We start from the raw sequence: 18,164 nt of genomic DNA on the forward strand, positions 1-18,164 counted from the left end.
CTATTTTCTCAAGAATATTGAAAGAGACTTTGCAAATTAACAGATGTAGACGAAGAAACAAACAACAGGTGACAGTTGTGGATGGAGGTACTAAATAGGTGTCAACAAAAGAGAAATGATAATAATTATTAATATATATTTTGTTAATCCACTTCTTATATTTAATTATTTTTTTATAATTTGAAATTCAACCCTCTAACTTTACTCTTAAAATGGTAATGTAAGCAAACAAATAAATTTAATTGGTAAAAACAATCTAAAAACAATAACTTGTTTTCTTTGATAAGATTTTTTGAATAATTTAAATAATTTAAATAATTTAAATAGAGATTAATTGTATTAATTGTGGCGCTGATGCGTAAACACTATCACTTCTCCTATCATATAGATATTGACAATAAGAAGAAAACAATACCATAACTTAGGGCTACCATCGGTAGGTTTTGTTTTAAAGTTTATCGGTTTGTAGAGATGCTAAACCGTTATGGAACCATTAAGATATTGACTTATCGGTTATTGGTTTATCGATTTCTGATCGTTAACGGTTCAGTTATCGGTTTAATCCGTTAAGAAAAAACCCAAACCGTTAAGAACTGATAATCCGATAACATAAAAAATTGAAATCGCTATCAAAATCGCTAAACCAATAACCCAATACATCAATAATTTTTTTTCAATTCAATGAAGATGACATTTAGTTGTCCAAAAAGAGCCTTTAAAAATGACATTTAACCATAGAAACATGCAAGGAAAAGTATATTTTTACTACAATATATAGATGAGGGGGATTTTGTTAAGTTTGGACAATGCTATAATATTAAGAAAGAGTAGAACTCTTTCACTTACAAGAAGAATTGTTGCATGTTCGTCACTCAGTGATCCAAAGAATTTTATTTCTTTTCTGTTCATTATGTTTGAGTGTCATCATGGATGATTTTTGCAGTATTCTTCTTCCATAAGCAGTAATTCTTGTCCATAAACTCATCATATTTTTAAAAATTTTTAATGTAGGGAATATAATAACGTCGTTTGCCGCTGCAACTATAGTTATATGTGTTCAAAGCCAACTGATAACGAAAACACCTTATAACGCGAGATGGGACCGAAAATTTCAACACAATTAGTAAAACGATATTGACGGCCCTGATCGTTGTGTCTAGCCATTCTTGATAAAATTAAGAAAGTGACGTATAAGAAATATATTTAAGTTGATAAAAGAAGACTAATATATTTCTGATCGGAGAAAGGATGAATACTATAATAGTAACGGGCAATAAAAATTTTGTCGACGACAACAGAACAACCTATATACCACAAGCATTGGTAAGTCCCTCTCTATAAATACATGAATTTTATTAATTTTGATGATTTATAACTGTTTCTTCTTATACAATTTGAAAGGGTTCGTTTAGGAATAATGTCAGACCCATAAAGCATCATGCGGTGACATTAAGATCTGAAGCAGATTTGACATCTTTTTATAGATGTCGATTTGATGGGTATCGAGATATTTTGTATGTAAGACAACATCAATTCTATCGATACTATAAAATCTATCACACAATATATTTTATATGTGATGACGCGGAAATCCTGTTACAAAACTACTTGATTGTAGCACGTGTTTTATTGACCAATCAATATAACACAACCACAGCTAGAAGAGAGAGAGAGAGAGTGTTTTGCGGACGTTCCAATCAGAATAGTGCTTCAAAATTGCACTATAAAGGCTACTAGAAATAGCGTTACAATGTATTTAGGTCGGTTATGGGATACATTTTCTAGGACTGTGATAATGAAAAGTTGCATCGGTAACTTAATAGATCCTAGAGGATGAGTTGAATGGATTGAATCGACAAATAAATTCTAGATGGGTTGAATGAATTGAATCGACGCCAACCCTATTATCTCGAGTACTAATTTGTTTGTCTTATTTCTTTTTATGTTATATTTGATAACAACGTATAGAAGACTATCAATAATGATAATAACACCTTAAAATGTTTAAAAATTTGTTCACTCTTAAACTTTTTGTCCACATAAATTGAGGTAGAGAAAGTAACATACAGAATGTGAAAAATACGTAAAATATTATTATAAATCATAGTAATTACAACTTAAATTGTCTAAAAATTTATTGACTCTTATTTTATCGACATAAATTGCGACAGAGAGAGTGTCATATTCAATGTGAAAATACGTAGATAAATTATAATAAATTATAATAATTAACAACTTAAATATCTATAAAAATATTAAAAAGATTAGCTAACTTTCAAAATCCTCTTGATATATATATCAAGATAAAGAAGGCAAGATATATCAGGTAAAAATACTGTTAATCATAATAATTGATAACTTTTAACTTACTATATTAGTATAAATATAAAGTTTTAGTTGACTCCAAAAAAATAATATTCATTGAATCCACGCTAGCACATGATTCTTGTATCTAGTAGTACATAAGTTCTTTTTTATAAAGCTTATAACAATTTCTTAATAATAAATACTATAACAATTTCTTAAAGTTTCTTATAATAATAATAATAATAATAATAATAATAATAATGAAGAGAGAATACACAAGTAGCTAATAAACAATTAAGAAATACATATAATGTTTAATTTTTTTTGATGTTTTATTTGATATTTAGAATTTACATTAAAATTTTAATTAAATTTGTATCGGGCTCTATAGATCTTATTCATGATTTATTTAAAATTAAATTTTATTAGAGAGTTATTTCTAAATTTATTCAAAATATTAAGAAAGAAATAATATTTGGCCAGATTAATATATTACACCGTCCCACCGCCCACCGCCTTTGAAATATTCTTGGTCCAAATACATCCGCGTAATCGACCCTATAAATAGACTTCGACAGAGAGCCAAATGTTCCATGCTGGTTTGTATTGTTGATTTTTCTTTTTTTTTATGATATGATGATTTGGTGCTCTTCCTTTGAATTTTGCATTGATTGATCAAGATTTATACGATTCTGAGGTCTTGCGATCATCTTTGTAGACAGAGGAGGAGGAACGTTACGGGTTCGCTGTTAGTTCTGTTTTTCTTTTGCTAATTTATTGATTCGTTCTTGGTGTTTATTTGATCAGGATTGGGCAATAATGATAGGAGAATGATTATGGGTACCCTTGCAGTGCATTTATTTTCTGATTGATTAATGGGTAACCATTCTAGATGCAATTTCGGGAGAATCGAGTTTTGCTTCCAGGTTTTGAGAAATTCTGACGTTTTTGTTGTGAGAAATCCCGTGTTTTTGTTACCCTATTTACTATGAAGCCCAACGATTTCCAGAAGTGGAAATTTGGATCTTGAGATGAATGAGTCCCATCTTCTTTTCTTGGACTTATCAGTTTGGATATGATATCTTTAATGCTAATTTTGATGTTGATCATGGTTCTCCTCGCTCAACTTATTTGGCGCGTCGTTAATAGCTGTCAAGAATACATGGGGGCATCTAGGTGCAAGTGGTTGTACAGGAATTAGTGTCTTGCTTTGATGTTCATCTCGGGGAAGATAAAGCAGTTCCCCGGTTTTTACTATTGGTACTTGATTTTTCAGTCTCTCAAAATTTTGTCAAAACTGCTTATGGAAGTTCTCAACTATGATGATTCTATTCATTTGTGTGTATACGGCGTTCTGCTCCACTTATATAGTTCAGATGCTCATGTTCTTTGACGATCCCCTTATCTCTAGTGGTTTTAATTGTGCTGTGAAGTGCTCCTCTGCCTTTTGTGTCCTAGCTACTTATATTCTCTTTGCTTCCATTTTCCGTTGGTTATCAGGCCTGCTTGATTTTGTTTGTTGGTGAATATGTGTGTAGACCACATGCTGACATTAATAGAGGATTATTTTTGGATACTTCAAAGGCTTGTATAAAGTATGATTATTTTTGGAGACTTCAAAGGCTTGTATAAAGTATGCATTGGTGCGCGCCTGTGTCTTCGTCTATTTAGTGTTTGCACTCCAAGATGGATATTGCAAGGGTTGGACTAATGGGGTTTTTCGATTGGGTCTTGCATCTCTAGTGGTTTCTCAGGTGATGAGGGTTTTGTCAGCTTTGCACTGGACTGTTTCTTTCTTTCTGTGCTTGCAGTTGGGTTTAACCAAGTATTGGATTGTTCTTTTCATGGAGGTTTTTGTATGGAAATCCGTGTTGAGGTTTTTCTATTTCTGGTTTTGTGTATCGAGATTTTCATTTTAGTTTTCTTCCCAAATCAGAGTGGTCCCTCCTCTCTTTGTCGATAATTGCCTCTAAATGGAAGTTCCCAGCTAAAAATAGTTTTTTTTGGCCCTAGAGTTGTATTCTGCTGCTGTTTTTAGTTCAGATGCTTGTGTTGTTCGCCAAAAAATAACGAGATCCACCTGGTGGTTGGTGGGTATATGGTCTAATTGCAGCTGATAAGTGATCAACACTCGATCCTAGATCTCTTGACCAAACCCACCAAGTGTGTCGGTCTCCTTTTGGTATATTTTCGCTGCTTATCTTCTCTTCTTCCTGTTTGTTGTGTCACCCTAGCTTGATTTTATTTGTTGGACGGGTGATAGTCAAAAGGATCAGACTTGGAAAATTTTGAAGGTTGATGCCCAGTGCATGTTCCTGTTCAACTTGTTTCTCTGTCATTTCAGAGCTGTCACTGCAATCTGATAATGCAAGATAGAGGGGTTTCTCAATCCTGATACTTTGCCATTTTTGTGCTTGCACCATAGTGTAAATATTATCAGGCTTCGGGAGAGGGGTTTTTCAACCCTGTCTTGCATTCTCTAGTGGGTTTCGTCAGCTTTGCATGTAACTCTTCCCTTCATTCCTTTGCTTCCAGCTATTGGGTCTTACTCTTACATATGTTGAGGCTTTTCTAGTTCAGCCTTTTTTTAGTATCAGTAGTTTTCAATTTAGTTTTCTTACCTCCCGACTCTTCTGTGTTGGTCAAAACTAGTGTTTGTAAGAAAGTTCCTATTACGGTATTATTTTTGACCAGTGTGGTGTATTCCTACTGCCATGAAGTCCTTAATCTCGACCTATATGTCCTTTGATGATCCAAGTGATGAGGTTAACTATGGTGATGGGGTCTTTTATGTCTGTGGACAGCTGAATAAGTACTCGGCCAATTCTAGATTGCTGAGAGTGACATAAAAACACTGATTTGCTTTTGATATTGTAGCTACTGATGTTCTGTGTTTCCGATTTTGGTGATACTGTTATAGACATTCAGATTTGGAAGTTTCAAAACTTGGGTATAACCAACATGTAATCCTCTGTCATCTTTTTATCTTTTGGTCTTTGGTGCTTGCACTGCAATTTTAATATTGTCCGGGTTGTGACATAAGGTTTTTTCTGGTCTTGTCTATGGCATATTTAGTGATTACATGGGTGGTTTTAGGGTTCGTCAAATTTGCACTCAACTGTTCCTTTTAATTTATGCAGTCATTGAACCACAGGCAGTGGATTATTCTTTTCATGAAGCGGCCTTATCCGTTCGTGTTGAGGTTTCTTTAGCAGTCTCTTTTATGAGTATTGAGATTTTCGATTCAATTTTCTTTCCTTGTGGATCCTTGTTTTCTATCAGAGCTATTGTTGAAGGGAAGTTTTTTGATTAAGATAATATTTTCTTGCAAGTGTGTGTTGTGTTCTGCTGCCAAGAAGCTTTTATTCCAGAGAAACTTCAGTGATCCAGCTGATGAGGTCTCCCCTTATTATGGGTACAATCACTTGATAAGTACTCAGTCTGTGGATCTATCTCTCCATGAAGCGCTGCTTCACTTTTGGTTTTCTAGCTACATATATTATTTGCGGCAATTTTTTTGTTGGATGAATGTGTAGACTATATGGTGAAAATATTAGAGGTTAGGGTTTGGAGATTTCAAAGGTTGATATCTAGTATAGTATCTGGTTCGGGTTTTATGAATACTGTGATTCTCAGTCCCTCTTCTCTTCATAAAAAATGACTGTTATATGGAAGTTCCCAGCTAAGTTAGTTTTTTTTGCACTAAGTCACCGGTTTCAAAAAAAAATAATTTTTCTTAGTGTGTGTTGTGTTCTACTGTCGTTTTTAGTTATAGTTCAGATGCTTGTGTTCTTTGATGATCCATTTGATGAGATTCCTGGTTTGTTGGTGGGTGGGTATATGGTCTTATTGACGCCTGATAAGTCATCAAAACTCAATCCTGAATCTCTTTACAGCCCCATCAAGTGGGTCCGCTCTCTGTTTCATGTTTGTTGTATCACTCCAACTTGATTTTGTTTGTTGGATGGATGTAAGTTGAGGATTAGTAAAATTGTGAAGGTTGATGCCAGTGTCCATGCTTGTGCAACCTGTTTATCTGCCATTTCTGTGCTGGTACTCGATCTGAACATTGTAAGGCAAGATAGAGGGGTTTCTCAATCTTTGTTCTTTGCAATTTTTGTGATTGCACCGTAATATGGATATTATCAGGCTACAAGAGGGGTTTTTCAATCTGTTGCATCCTCTAGTCGGTTCAATCAACTTTGCAAGTAATTCTTTCTATCATTCCTTTTCTTACTGTCATTTGGTCTTACAGAGCAGTGGATTCTTTTTTTTAAATGGACTGACCTTGTTTGTCCATGTGCGTTGAGGCCTTTTTATTTCGGTCTCTTATGAGTATCAATAATAATAATTTCAACTTAATTTTCTTCCCTCATGGCTCTTATCTTTTTCATAACTACTGTTGTATGGGATATTCTCAATTAGGATGTTATTTTTGACCAGTGTGTTGTATTTCTGCAGCCATGAAGCTCTTAGTCCGGAAGCATATGTTCTTTGATGATCCAAGTTATGAGGTTTCCTATGTAGATGGGGTCTTTTGTGGCTATGGACACCTGAAGAAGTACTGGGTCAATCCTAGATCTTTTGATAGTGATGTAAAATACCTCTTTACTTCCGTTCTTCAAGCTACTTATTATCTTCTGTGCTTCTAATTTTTTTCATTATCATGATAGTTTATTTTGGTTGGATAGATGTGTAGCGATATGGTGGAACTTTTATAGACATTCAGATTTGGGAAGTTTAAAGTTTGGTTTTAATCAAACATGGGATCCTCTACCACCTTTGTCTTTTTGGTGTTTGCACTGCAATTTGTATACTGTCTGGGGTTTGACAAAAGGGTTTTTTCAGTCTCTTCTATGGCATATTTAGTGATTACATATGGGTGATTATGGGGTTTGTTAGATTTGCACTCCACTGTTCCTTTCTTTTTATTTGTGCAGCCATATTTTACAGGGCAGTGAATTATTCTTTTCATGGAGTGGCCGTGTTTATCCGATTGGGTTAAGGCCTTTTTACTTCAGTCTCTTATGAGTATCAATAATTCTCAGTTCAATTTTCTTCCCTCATGGCTCTTATCTTTGTCTTTTTTACTTTATCAATAGTTTCCAATTCAATTTTCTTCCCTCATGGCTCTTATCTTTGTAATAACTGCTATCGTATTGGGATTTTCTCAATTAGGATATTATTGTTGACCAGTGTGTTGTATTTTTGCTGCCATGAAGTTCTTAGTCCGGAAGCATATGCTCTTTGATGATCCAGGTTATGAGGTTTCCTATGTTGATGGGGTCTTTTGTGGCTATGGACACCTGAATAAGTACTAGGCCAATCCTAGATCTTTTGATAGTGATGTAAATTGCCTCTTTACTTCTGTTCTTCTAGCTACAATAGCTTCGGTGCTTCCAATATCTATCATAATCATGATAGATTATTTTGGTTTGATAGATGTGTATCGATATGGTGGAACTATTATGGACATTCAGATTGAAAGCTTGGTCTTAATCAACATGTGATCCTCCGCCACCTTTCTCTTTTTGGTGTTTGTACTGCAATTTGTATATTGTCCGGGCTTTGACAAAAGTGGTTTTTCAGTCTCGTCTGTGGCATATTTAGTGATTACATATGGGTAATTTTGGGGTTTGTTAGATTTGCACTCAACTGTCTTTTTCTTTTAATTTGTGCAGCCATAGTTTACAGGGCAGTGAATTATTCTTTTCATGGAGTGGCCGTGTCTATCCGATTGTGTTGAGGGTCTTATATGAGTATTGACATTTTCAATTCAGTTCCCTTTACTCGTGGCTGCCTTTTCTCTGGCAAAGCTATTGTTGTATGGAAGATTTTTGACAAGGATAATATTTTTTTACAAGTGTGTATTGTGTTCTGCTGCAATGAGGTTTTTAATCCAGACACTTTGTTCTTCAATGATTAAACTGATGAAACTGATGAGGTCTCTTATGGTTGTAGTCACTTGATAAGTACTCGGTTTGTGGATCTTACCTCTCCATAAGTTGCTCCTCTACTTCTGGTCTTCTGGCTACATATGTTCTTTGCTGCCATTGTCTTTCGGTTATCACAACTCATTCTTTTTGTTGGATGGATGTGTAGATATATGGTGACAAAATTAGAGGTTAAGATTTGGAGATTGATAAGGTTGATATCAAGTATGATATCCAATATGGCATCTCTGTACCCTCTTGATCTTTTTCAGTTCTTGCACTGCAATTTGGATATATTTTCAGGGGCTTCAACGAACAAGGGTTCTTAATAGTTTATGTGGCATCTCTGGTGGTTTCTTTGGTGGTGTGGGTTTTCGTTAACTTGGAACTTCATTATACCCTCTTCTTTTTGTGCTTTTAGCCATTGGGTCTCAAAGAGCGGTGGATTGTTCTTTTCATGGAAGTTCAGACTTTTATGAGTACTGGGATTACAACTAAAAGAGTTTTTGTTTTCACTACTGTCACATATTTTACCGTCGTTTTTGATTTTTAGTCGAGATGCTTAGTTTCTTCAACTATTGAATTAATGAGTTTCCAGATGGTTGATGGTTATGGTCTATGGACACCTGACGAGTACTTGCTGCTCATTTTTCCGCTTCCTTTTTCTTGTATTTTTCCAGCTTGAAAGTTGAGGGGATTAGACCTGGAGGATTTGAAGGTTGGTGTACAGTTTTGCATCCTGGGCAGTCCTGTTTCTTGGCCATGTTAGTGCGCACACTACAATCTGGATACCATCAGAGGCTTCGAAAGAAGGCATTTCTTGATCTTGTTTGGCATTTCTAGTGAATTCTAGGTGGTACAGGCTTCACCAGCTTTGCACTTACCTGTTTCATTTTTTTGGTGCTTGCAGCTGTTGGGTCCTACAGAGTCATAGATTCTTCTTTTCATGTAGCGGCCTTCTTTGAATTGTGTTGAGGTTTTCTGGTTGATGCTTTAAAGATTATTCAGATCTTCAATTCAAATTTCTTCCATTATCAGATGGTTCCCTTCTCTCTTTGCACTGCTTCACTAGTGTGTATTTTGTTGCTATTTTTTAAGTAATGCAGATGCTTATGTTTTTTGGTGATCCAATTGATGAGATCTCCATGGTTATGGGCACTTGATGAGTGTATCTGAACTCAGGCCTGGATCTTTTGATAGCCCTGTAAGGCATTCTACTTTCGTGTGCTCGCTGCTTCCCTTTTGTGCTTTTGTTTAGCTGACCAGTTGATTTAATGTTTGGTTGAATGAAGGTTTGTAGGCCACATCACCATGTATGATAGTAAGAGGATAATTTTTATAAATTTTTTGGTTTGGTTTCGATGTGCATCCCTGTGGACCCTATTTCTTTGCATTCAGGTGCTTGCACCCCAATCTGGATGATTGGGTATCACCAGGGTTCAAGGTATGAATTTTTCTGTTGCATTTTTTGGCATCTCTAGTGAGTGATCTCTCCGCGTAGTATGAGTTTCCCATGTTTTATACTTGTTTCGTTCCTTTTGTGCATGAAACCATTGGGTCTTCCACATAATGATCTCTTACTCAGCGGATCCCTTTTCTCTTTGTCAAAACTACTATTGCGTGGAAGTTCTCTACAGTGGTAATATTCCAACTAATGTGTTGTAGTCTGCTTCCTGTTTGTTGCATCACTCCTGCTTGATTTTGATTTGTTTGTTGGATGGATGGCGGTTGAGAGGATTAGATTTCGGAAGTTCTGAAGGTTGATGCCCAGTGTTCATTCCTCTGCACCCTGTTTCTTTGCCATTTTTGTGTTTTCACTCACTCTGATATTATCAGGCTTCAACAGATGAGGTCTCTTATGGTTATAGACACCTAATAAGTACTCCGTCAATTTTGGATCTTTGACAGTGCCATTAAGTGCTCCTGTACTTCTGGTCTTCTAGCTCTACATGTGTGTTTTCCTGCCATTTTCTTTTGGTAGTCACAACTACTTATTTTTGTTGGATGGATGTGTAGACAATATGGTGGCAGTATTAGAGGTTAAAGATTTGGAAATTTCAAAGATTGATTTCCAGTATGCCATCTGTGTACCCTGTTAGTCTTTTTGGTTCTTGCACAGTTTGCACTATAATTTTCCCTCTTAGTATTTTTGGTTCTTGCACTGGCAATCCGGATACATTGGTCAGGGCTTCAACAAAGAAGGGGTTTCTTAAATATCGTCTACATGGCATCTCTAGTGATTTGTTAGGTGGAATGGGTTTGTCAGTTTTGGACTTGATTGTACCCTTCTTTTTGTGCTTGCAGCCATTGGGTCTTATGGAGCAAATATTCTTTTGATGGAGCGGCTTTGTTTGTACAATTTATGTTCGAGATTTCCATGGTTCAGGCTTGTATGGGCACTGGGATTTTCAACTAAATAATTTTTTTATGCTTATTTTCTTCAATTATCCAATTTATAAGATTTCTGATGGTTATGGTCTTGTGGATACCTAACAAGTACTCAATTTTGGATCTTTTGAAAGTCTTGTAAAATGGTCCTCTCTTATGTTGTCCTCGCTGCTCACATTCTCTGATTCCTTATACTTGTATTACACTAGCTTGATTTTGTTTGTTGGATGTATGTATGGTGAAGTTGAGGGGATTAGTCGTGGAAGATTTTGATGGTTGGTGTACTGTGTTCGTTGTGCTTGCACTATAATATGGATATTGTCAAGAGGCTTCGAAAAAGGCGGTTCTCAATCTTGTCTTGGTATTTCTAGTAGATTCTAGGTAGCATGCTTCACCAACTTTGCACTTAACTGTTCCATTATTCCTGTGCTTGCAGTCGCTGGGTCTTACAGAGCCGTAGATTTTTCTTTTCATGGAGTGCCTTGTCTGTCAATATGTTTAGGTTTTTAGGTTGATGCTTTTAATATCATTGGGATCTTCAATTCAGTTTTCTTCCGTAATCAGAATTGTTCTTGTTCCCTTCTCTACTTGTCAGCACTGCTTCACTATTATGTATTTGTCGCCATATTCTTTCTTTTAAGTAATCCAGATGCTTATGTTATTTAGTGATGCAACTGATCAATTCTTGCTACTTGCCTTCTCTGTGTTCGTTTAGCCTACCAATTGATTAAATTTGGTTGGATGACTTGTTTGCCACATGGTGATATGATAGTGAAGAGGATACGTTTTGGAAATTTTGTAGTTTGCGTTCGGTGAGCATCATTGTGGACCCCGTTTCTTGCCATTTTGGTGCAACCTGGATAATTGGATGTCACCATGCCCCAAGAAAAGGCCAGTTGAATATATTGTTTGGCATTTCTAATGACCCTTCGTGGTATGGGTTTCCCATGTTCTGCACTTACCGGTTTCGTTCTTCTTGTGCATAACCGTTGGATCTTCCTGAGAGCGAATTTCAATTCAGTTTTCTTCTTAATCAGTGGGTGCCTTTTCTTTTTGTCAAAATAGCAATGATAATATCTTCCACTAGTGCGTGTGTTGTACTTTGCAGCTGTGAAGCTTTTAGTGTAGTTGCTTATTTTCTTGGATGATCCAACTGATGAGATCCCTGATTGTTATGGTCACCTGAGAAATATATTAGATTTTCTTATGGATCTGAGAGCGCTCCTATAATTTGGTGCATTCTTGCTACTTAACTTCTCTGCTCCTGTTTTCTTATGTTTATCGTGCCACTTTGTATTGTTTGTTTGGGTGGATCTGTGTAGAGCACATGGTGACAGTGAGGGGATCGGATTTGGTGGTCTCTAAGTTTGGCTTCAGTGTGTATCCTTGTGCACCCTGCTTTTTTGTCCAAAAATACAATTTAGCTCAAGCGCATGCATAATATGTAAGATTCACATTTAGTGCAGGATTTGGTGGTTTCGAAGGTTGGCTTCAGTGTATATCCTTGTGCACCATGCTTTTTTGCTGTTTTGGTGCTTGCACGCAATTTGGATATCATCAGGCACCGAGGGAAGGAGTTTCACGATCTTTCCTGGCATCTCTAGTGATCTCTTCTAATGTGGCGTGGGTTTCATGGCTTTGCATTCTTGACTTTTCCTTTTTTTTTCTTGTGCCTACTGTTGTTGGGTTCGAAGATAAGTGACAGTGAGGGGATCGGATTTGGTGGTCTCGAAGTTTGGCTTCAGTGTGTATCCTTGTGCACCCTGCTTTTTTGTCCAAGAATACAATTTAGCTCAAGCGCATGCATAATATATAAGATTCACATTTAGTGCAGGAATTGTTGGTTTCGAAGTTTGGCTTTAGTGTGTATCCCGCTGCTTTTTTGCTATTTTGGTGCTTGCACGCAATTTGGATATCATTAGGCACCGAGGGAAGAGAGTTTTGCGATTTTTCCTGGCATCTCTAGTGATCTCTTCTAATGTGGCGTGGGTTTTATGGCTTTGCATTCTTGATTGTTCCTTTTTTTTTATTGTGCCTACTGTTGTTGGGTTCGAAGATCAGTGAAGTCTTACATTCATGGAGCAACCTCGTTTTATCAATTAACGTTGAGGTTTCCTTAGTCCAGGCTTTATTATTATCTATCTTTTCGATTCAGTTTTCTTCCTTGTTCATAGAGATTCCTTATCTTGTTGTCAGAAGTGCTGTTATGCAGAAGTCCTCAACTACGACAATTCTTTCCACAAGTTCGTTTTCAGCGTTTATTCCAGATGTTTATGTTTGCTGTGATCCAACTGATGAGGTCTCTCGTGGGTGTGGACATTTTGGTAAGTACTTGGTAATTTTTGGATCTTTTCATAGCCCTGTTAAGTGCTCATCTACCTTCCATGTCTTGCTTCTTATCTCCATTCTTCTGTTTCGTCTGTTGGAAGGATGAATATACCACATAGCGAACAATATTGGAGGATAGTAGGATCTATATACAATATAGTGAACAGTATGGGGGGGGGGGACTAGATAGTGAACTGGTCATTAAGGTGCTTGCACGACAATCTGGATATTGGTGGTGCTTTGAGAAGAAGGGGGTTTCTAAATGTTGTCTACGTCAGTTCTAGTGATTTCCCAAGTTGTTTGGGTTTTGCCAATTTGGCACACTGTTCCTTCTTTCTGTGTTTGCAGTTGTGTTCTTAAAGAAGTAAAATTCTTCTTTCCAAGGGGCTGCTTTTGTTTGTTGATTCATGTTGATGTTTCATTTGGTTCAAGCTCCTGCGAGTGCCGAATTTTTCAGTTCAGCTCTCTTCTCTTGGTCAGTATGATATTTTTTTTTACTGTACACTCTTTGAAGTGGTGCTCTTCTTGTTGTGAGTTTAACTGAGAATTTAGCACGACAGTGGTGGTTACCGTACATGGTCATATCATCCAATTTTTGATTTTTTTTATTGGGTTATCTGCAAACATAATCACTATTTTCAGACTTATTATAGTTGGGTTATGAAGCCTTTTTTTTGAAAGTTACCTATTTCAAAAAATAATATAAAATTGAAGCTTCTGTATTATTCTTGGTGGTTCCTCCCCTATTTTTTTTGAACATGCCTGTTATGTTTCAGAGATTCAGTCATTTGAGGAGTTGCTTCAGACTGTTAACTGTAATTTAAAACTTTAATGTAGAAAGAGAGATTTCACACTTTCTCTCTCTTTGAAACATTGCCATTTGAACATTCTTTGCATCAAAGAGCTAGCGGCAATTCGTTGGATCTAGAAGAGATCAAGTAAATAACTTGGTTCATCTCTTGCAAGTTGGGAATTTTTTCAACAAATCTTGTTCTTCTACTCCCGAGTTAAGGTTTGCACTAATTTTCTTAATATGGTTGAAATCACCATTGGCCATATAGGTAACCTTTGTTCTGTCATCAAAATCCATCACATATCAGATCATCGTGCAAGTTGGGAATTTTTCAATAGATCTTGTTCATCTAAATACTCTTCCGAATCAAGGTGTGCACTATTTTCTTAATATGGTTGAAATCACCATTGACTATAAGTAGCCTTTGTTCTTTCATTTTTTGGTTGTTGCTATATAATTGGTGTATGTTGAGTCAAATGTCACTTCACATATGGTATGTTTTGTTAAATGTCACTGACTAGATAGAGTTCCAAAAAAAAAAAAGTTTCAAAAAAATAATAATTCACTAACCAGATAGAGTGTTCAGCCAACTGACACTTCACAGATCAGTCAGTGATGGTTTCCTCACTTTGTTCTCGTCATGTTCTACTACTAGTATAGTTCATTTCTTATTTCAGAAATTGTTCCTTGATCCTTGGGTTTCTTGTATTGGAGATTGAGTAGGACTTTGCAAAAGTAAACGGGGATCTTCTAAGAAGCCCCGCCCGTCCCAGACCGAGTTTTAAAAAAATGTTGCGGTCTTTTCTTTCATTCACATGTTGCACTTTACATATGGCTGTCATACTTTGGATATTGTATAATTTAGAGGACATTTCTGTATTTTTTAATCATTTTTCCATATATATATATATGTATGAGTATGTCTCACCGTGCTTCGATTGTCTTGGTTGTATCGTTAGGAAACGACATTTTGGTGAATAGGCTCCGACTATGATTTCAGGTGAAGGTTCTTAGGAATTCTCTTGGGATACTTGGCCTCTAGTGCTTCGGATGTCCCTGGGTTTGCAGATTTGTCTTCAAGTTAGACGTTGCTGTAAATTCTCTCTTTTGTTGGTTTCTCGAGGCATCCAAGGACTTCCTGTTTAGGTTATCCCAATTTCTTTTTAATTCAACCTGAGGCAATATGATAGTAAGGGTATAGACCATGCTGTGTCTGCTGTTGGATGCTAGATCTCTCAATTCTTTTGTAACAAAGTAAACCTCTTCTCCGGTACCAACAGCAGATCATCTTTTCTAGCATCCCCTTTTCTGGAGCAGTATTAGTTCAAGCTTTGATACGCTCAAACTTACTTCTCAAATAAGAAGTAAGCGGTCGTGTCAAGTAAATAACCCAACTAGTGAGGTTGGAATCGTTCCCACGAGGAAAATAGTCTAGACTTAACTTCAACCTGTTATTACTATTGTTTGGTCAATGACTTCCTTGGAAAGTAAAAAACAATAAAAGGGGGGTTTCTAATTCTAAATGAATAAAAATAACTAACACAATTGAAAGAGACACTTAACAGCTTTGAATGTTGATTTTAATCAATTAATCAAAGTAACTAGGGTTTACGTGTTCCCCACAGGTTCATAACTTGATAATTCTAACTATAACAATTCTTTCCTAGTATCTTGCATGCAAAGTGATAAGTTATGTATTTCTAAATCCTTGGTCCGGCATCTAGAAAATCTCACTCCGCACCTTGGTCCGGCTACGTGTGTTGCTTTCCTAACCCTTATCTTTACCTCATATTAAGCATCGTATTCGATATTTGACTAAGTTATTACCTCGTACCAATCAATACTAGCCTATTAGATAGTATACACTAAATCTATGTTAATAATTCTTTTCCTATTATCTACCTCCTTGGTCCGGCAAGTAGCATTAAGGCGAGTTCTAACGTTGATCATCCGTTAAAAAGACTTCTAAGCGAAAGAATTATTAATACATGCAAGACACTATTCTAGAATTGTTATTTTAGTTAGGGTTTATCTCATTATTTGCCTATGGTTCCCACAACCCTAGTTATGGAGTTTAGTTACCCATAGTCATAATCACAATATTCAAATATATTAAATAAGAATTCATGTACTTACTCAATGAGAAAGAGTAAAATCCAAAAGTTTGCTTGATTAATCACCACGAATCACCAACAATCAATGATAATCAAAAGTCTAAAATTATCAAGAATCTTACACTAAATACACAAAGTCTAATAGTATGATGTCTAACAATCCAGAGTCTAACCGTCTAAGAGTCTAACCTCAAAAACGAGATTTTTTGAACTATTTATAAAAAATAAAAACCTAATTAAACAAGGACTCTATTTGCTGGAAATCTGCAAAACGCGGCTGGGTCGACGGACCTCGCGACGGATCGTCATGGTCACGACGGACCGTCATGAACTCCGTCGTCCCATACTTATGCAATTTCTTCTGCTGCTCTTCTTCATTACCCTCGACGGCAAGTATGACGGACCGTCATAGGCACAACGGTCCGTCGAGGGCCTTCGTTTCAAATCACTTCAACTCTTGAAATATGGGTACTGGGATCACTTCTCTGAACTTCATGACGAACCTGCAGGACGGACCGTCATAGACACGACGGACCGTCACAAGCTTTGTAACCCCACACTTGGTCAGACTTCCCCATCTTCCTTCAGCAGCTGCACTACGCTGCCACCTACGGACCGTCACAAGCACGACGGACCGTCATAAGCTCCGTAGGTGGTCTCTTCTGCATTTTTTTGCTCAAGATCTCCGCATTCGGCTTTGGACAGATTTCCTGCAAAATAAAAAGAAACTCATATAAAAATTAGCACAAAAAGGCTTTTGGACACACTAAACTTAAGGAAAAAGTATTAATAATACCGTGAAACCACGGTATATCAACACCCTCGACTTAAATTCGTTGTTTGTCCTAAAGCGACGCACTATGACTCAATACAACATCTTTGTACAATAGTATCCATGTTTCATCCTTTTCAATCATTTGGCTATCAATCCCTATTAATCTCATCAAATCTATGCATGCTATCACTATTAGGCTTGAACTATGTGGGATCGGAACATGACAGAGACTCACCATGCACTAAACCTATCCTCTTCAATTTCTCACTGAGGTGCTAACAATTCCGGTATTTCAACTAGTGTCCTCACTTCAAAACAAAATCCTCATTTTTCACACAATGATTTCAATTTGAGTATAAGGATTACTTTTCAACACTCGCTCTCAGAACAAAGTCACACTCATTCATACCTATTGCCATAAGCTTGCCCTTATTTTCACTGCCTTAAGTTCGCTATACAACCCTTAGGATCACGATAGGACTTTCTTGGCTTGTAACATAGGCTCAGGGTCAGGTAGGGTATATTATGGTATACTTTAGTGACTTTTTGCCCTCCTTGACATATCAGCTAAACCTTCCACTTTCCATCATTTTATCTTGCCCAGTTTCTCATATTCTTTCACCTTGCTATTTTCTCTTCTTTCTTCATTTGTGTAAGTGACTCTCTTCTCTTCTTGCTTGTATTTCTTGTATATTTTTCGTTTTCTTTACTTTTATTTCAACTAATTCTTGAGTCACTATACTTTTGTTCTTTCTCTCTCTTTGTTCTTTCAACCCCACTTTTCAAAGCATTCCTCATAATAGCCACCCTCAACTCATGGCTTTGCCATGAGTCAAGGTACACAATACCCAAAGTTGGGTCAGGGCCATACGAAGGTTGTTTACTGCATTAGCCACACTCAACTTATGCTTTTGGCATAAGCTGAGAGGGACCAGGGCCAACACATTGTTCCCAGAAAAGATCGGTTGGGGTGAAAAAGAAAGGTCTATTTTTAAGCTCAGATCATTTGGATCAAAGAAGGATAAATTTCATATGGTTTTCTTCTATTTAGGCTAAAGATGGGCTATATTGAATAAGGGCCTATGATCCTTTCCTAATTGTCTATTGCAGCTTACTTTTAGCAGGACTAACCAGGCAAGTTCTAGCCAATAGTGGACTTATTCGAATTTTTCTCACACTCACTTGACATCTCATCACTATACCAGATTATCAAACACCTAGTTCGAATTTAAGACTTAGGGTAATGCAATGGTGTAACTTATTTCATGCTTAGAGCCACACAATTATCAGTTACTATGCCTAGTCATGCATCATTTTCCAGTTTATCAGGATATCATTTTAGCCATCATGCTCCAGAATTAAACTATGTACAAAAGATATAAACATGCCGGTTCAACAGAAAAAGTAATCAGTCTTTTGGGGAAAAAGAACACAGGCAAGAAAACCCCAAAAGAGGATAGTGAATTGGGCTACTCAGACTTCACCCTAACACTCACTATCCATTTACCCCACCCCCAACAAAAAAG

At 36.6% G+C, this 18,164-nt stretch overlaps 1 long non-coding RNA gene across 44 annotated transcripts; it reads left to right on the forward strand.

The window, feature by feature from the left end:
• The first annotated feature begins 2,843 nt into the window (after positions 1 to 2,843).
• LOC107026160 lies at positions 2,844 to 15,196 on the forward strand. Of its 44 annotated transcripts, none has more exons than XR_003579192.1 (6): positions 2,849 to 9,444; positions 9,533 to 9,553; positions 9,639 to 9,684; positions 9,826 to 9,879; positions 10,545 to 12,376; positions 12,825 to 14,166. It is a non-coding gene; the product is annotated as an uncharacterized LOC107026160 (long non-coding RNA). The 44 variants fall into 44 exon arrangements; XR_003579178.1 differs by having other exon boundaries at positions 2,851 to 9,444; positions 9,533 to 9,684; positions 10,545 to 10,630; positions 11,431 to 12,376; XR_003579203.1 differs by having other exon boundaries at positions 2,846 to 5,270; positions 5,448 to 5,509; positions 6,769 to 9,444; positions 9,533 to 12,376.
• The last annotated feature ends 2,968 nt before the right edge of the window (positions 15,197 to 18,164 follow it).

This window comes from Solanum pennellii, chromosome 7 (assembly GCF_001406875.1).
Source record: "Solanum pennellii chromosome 7, SPENNV200".
NCBI lineage: Eukaryota > Viridiplantae > Streptophyta > Magnoliopsida > Solanales > Solanaceae > Solanum > Solanum pennellii.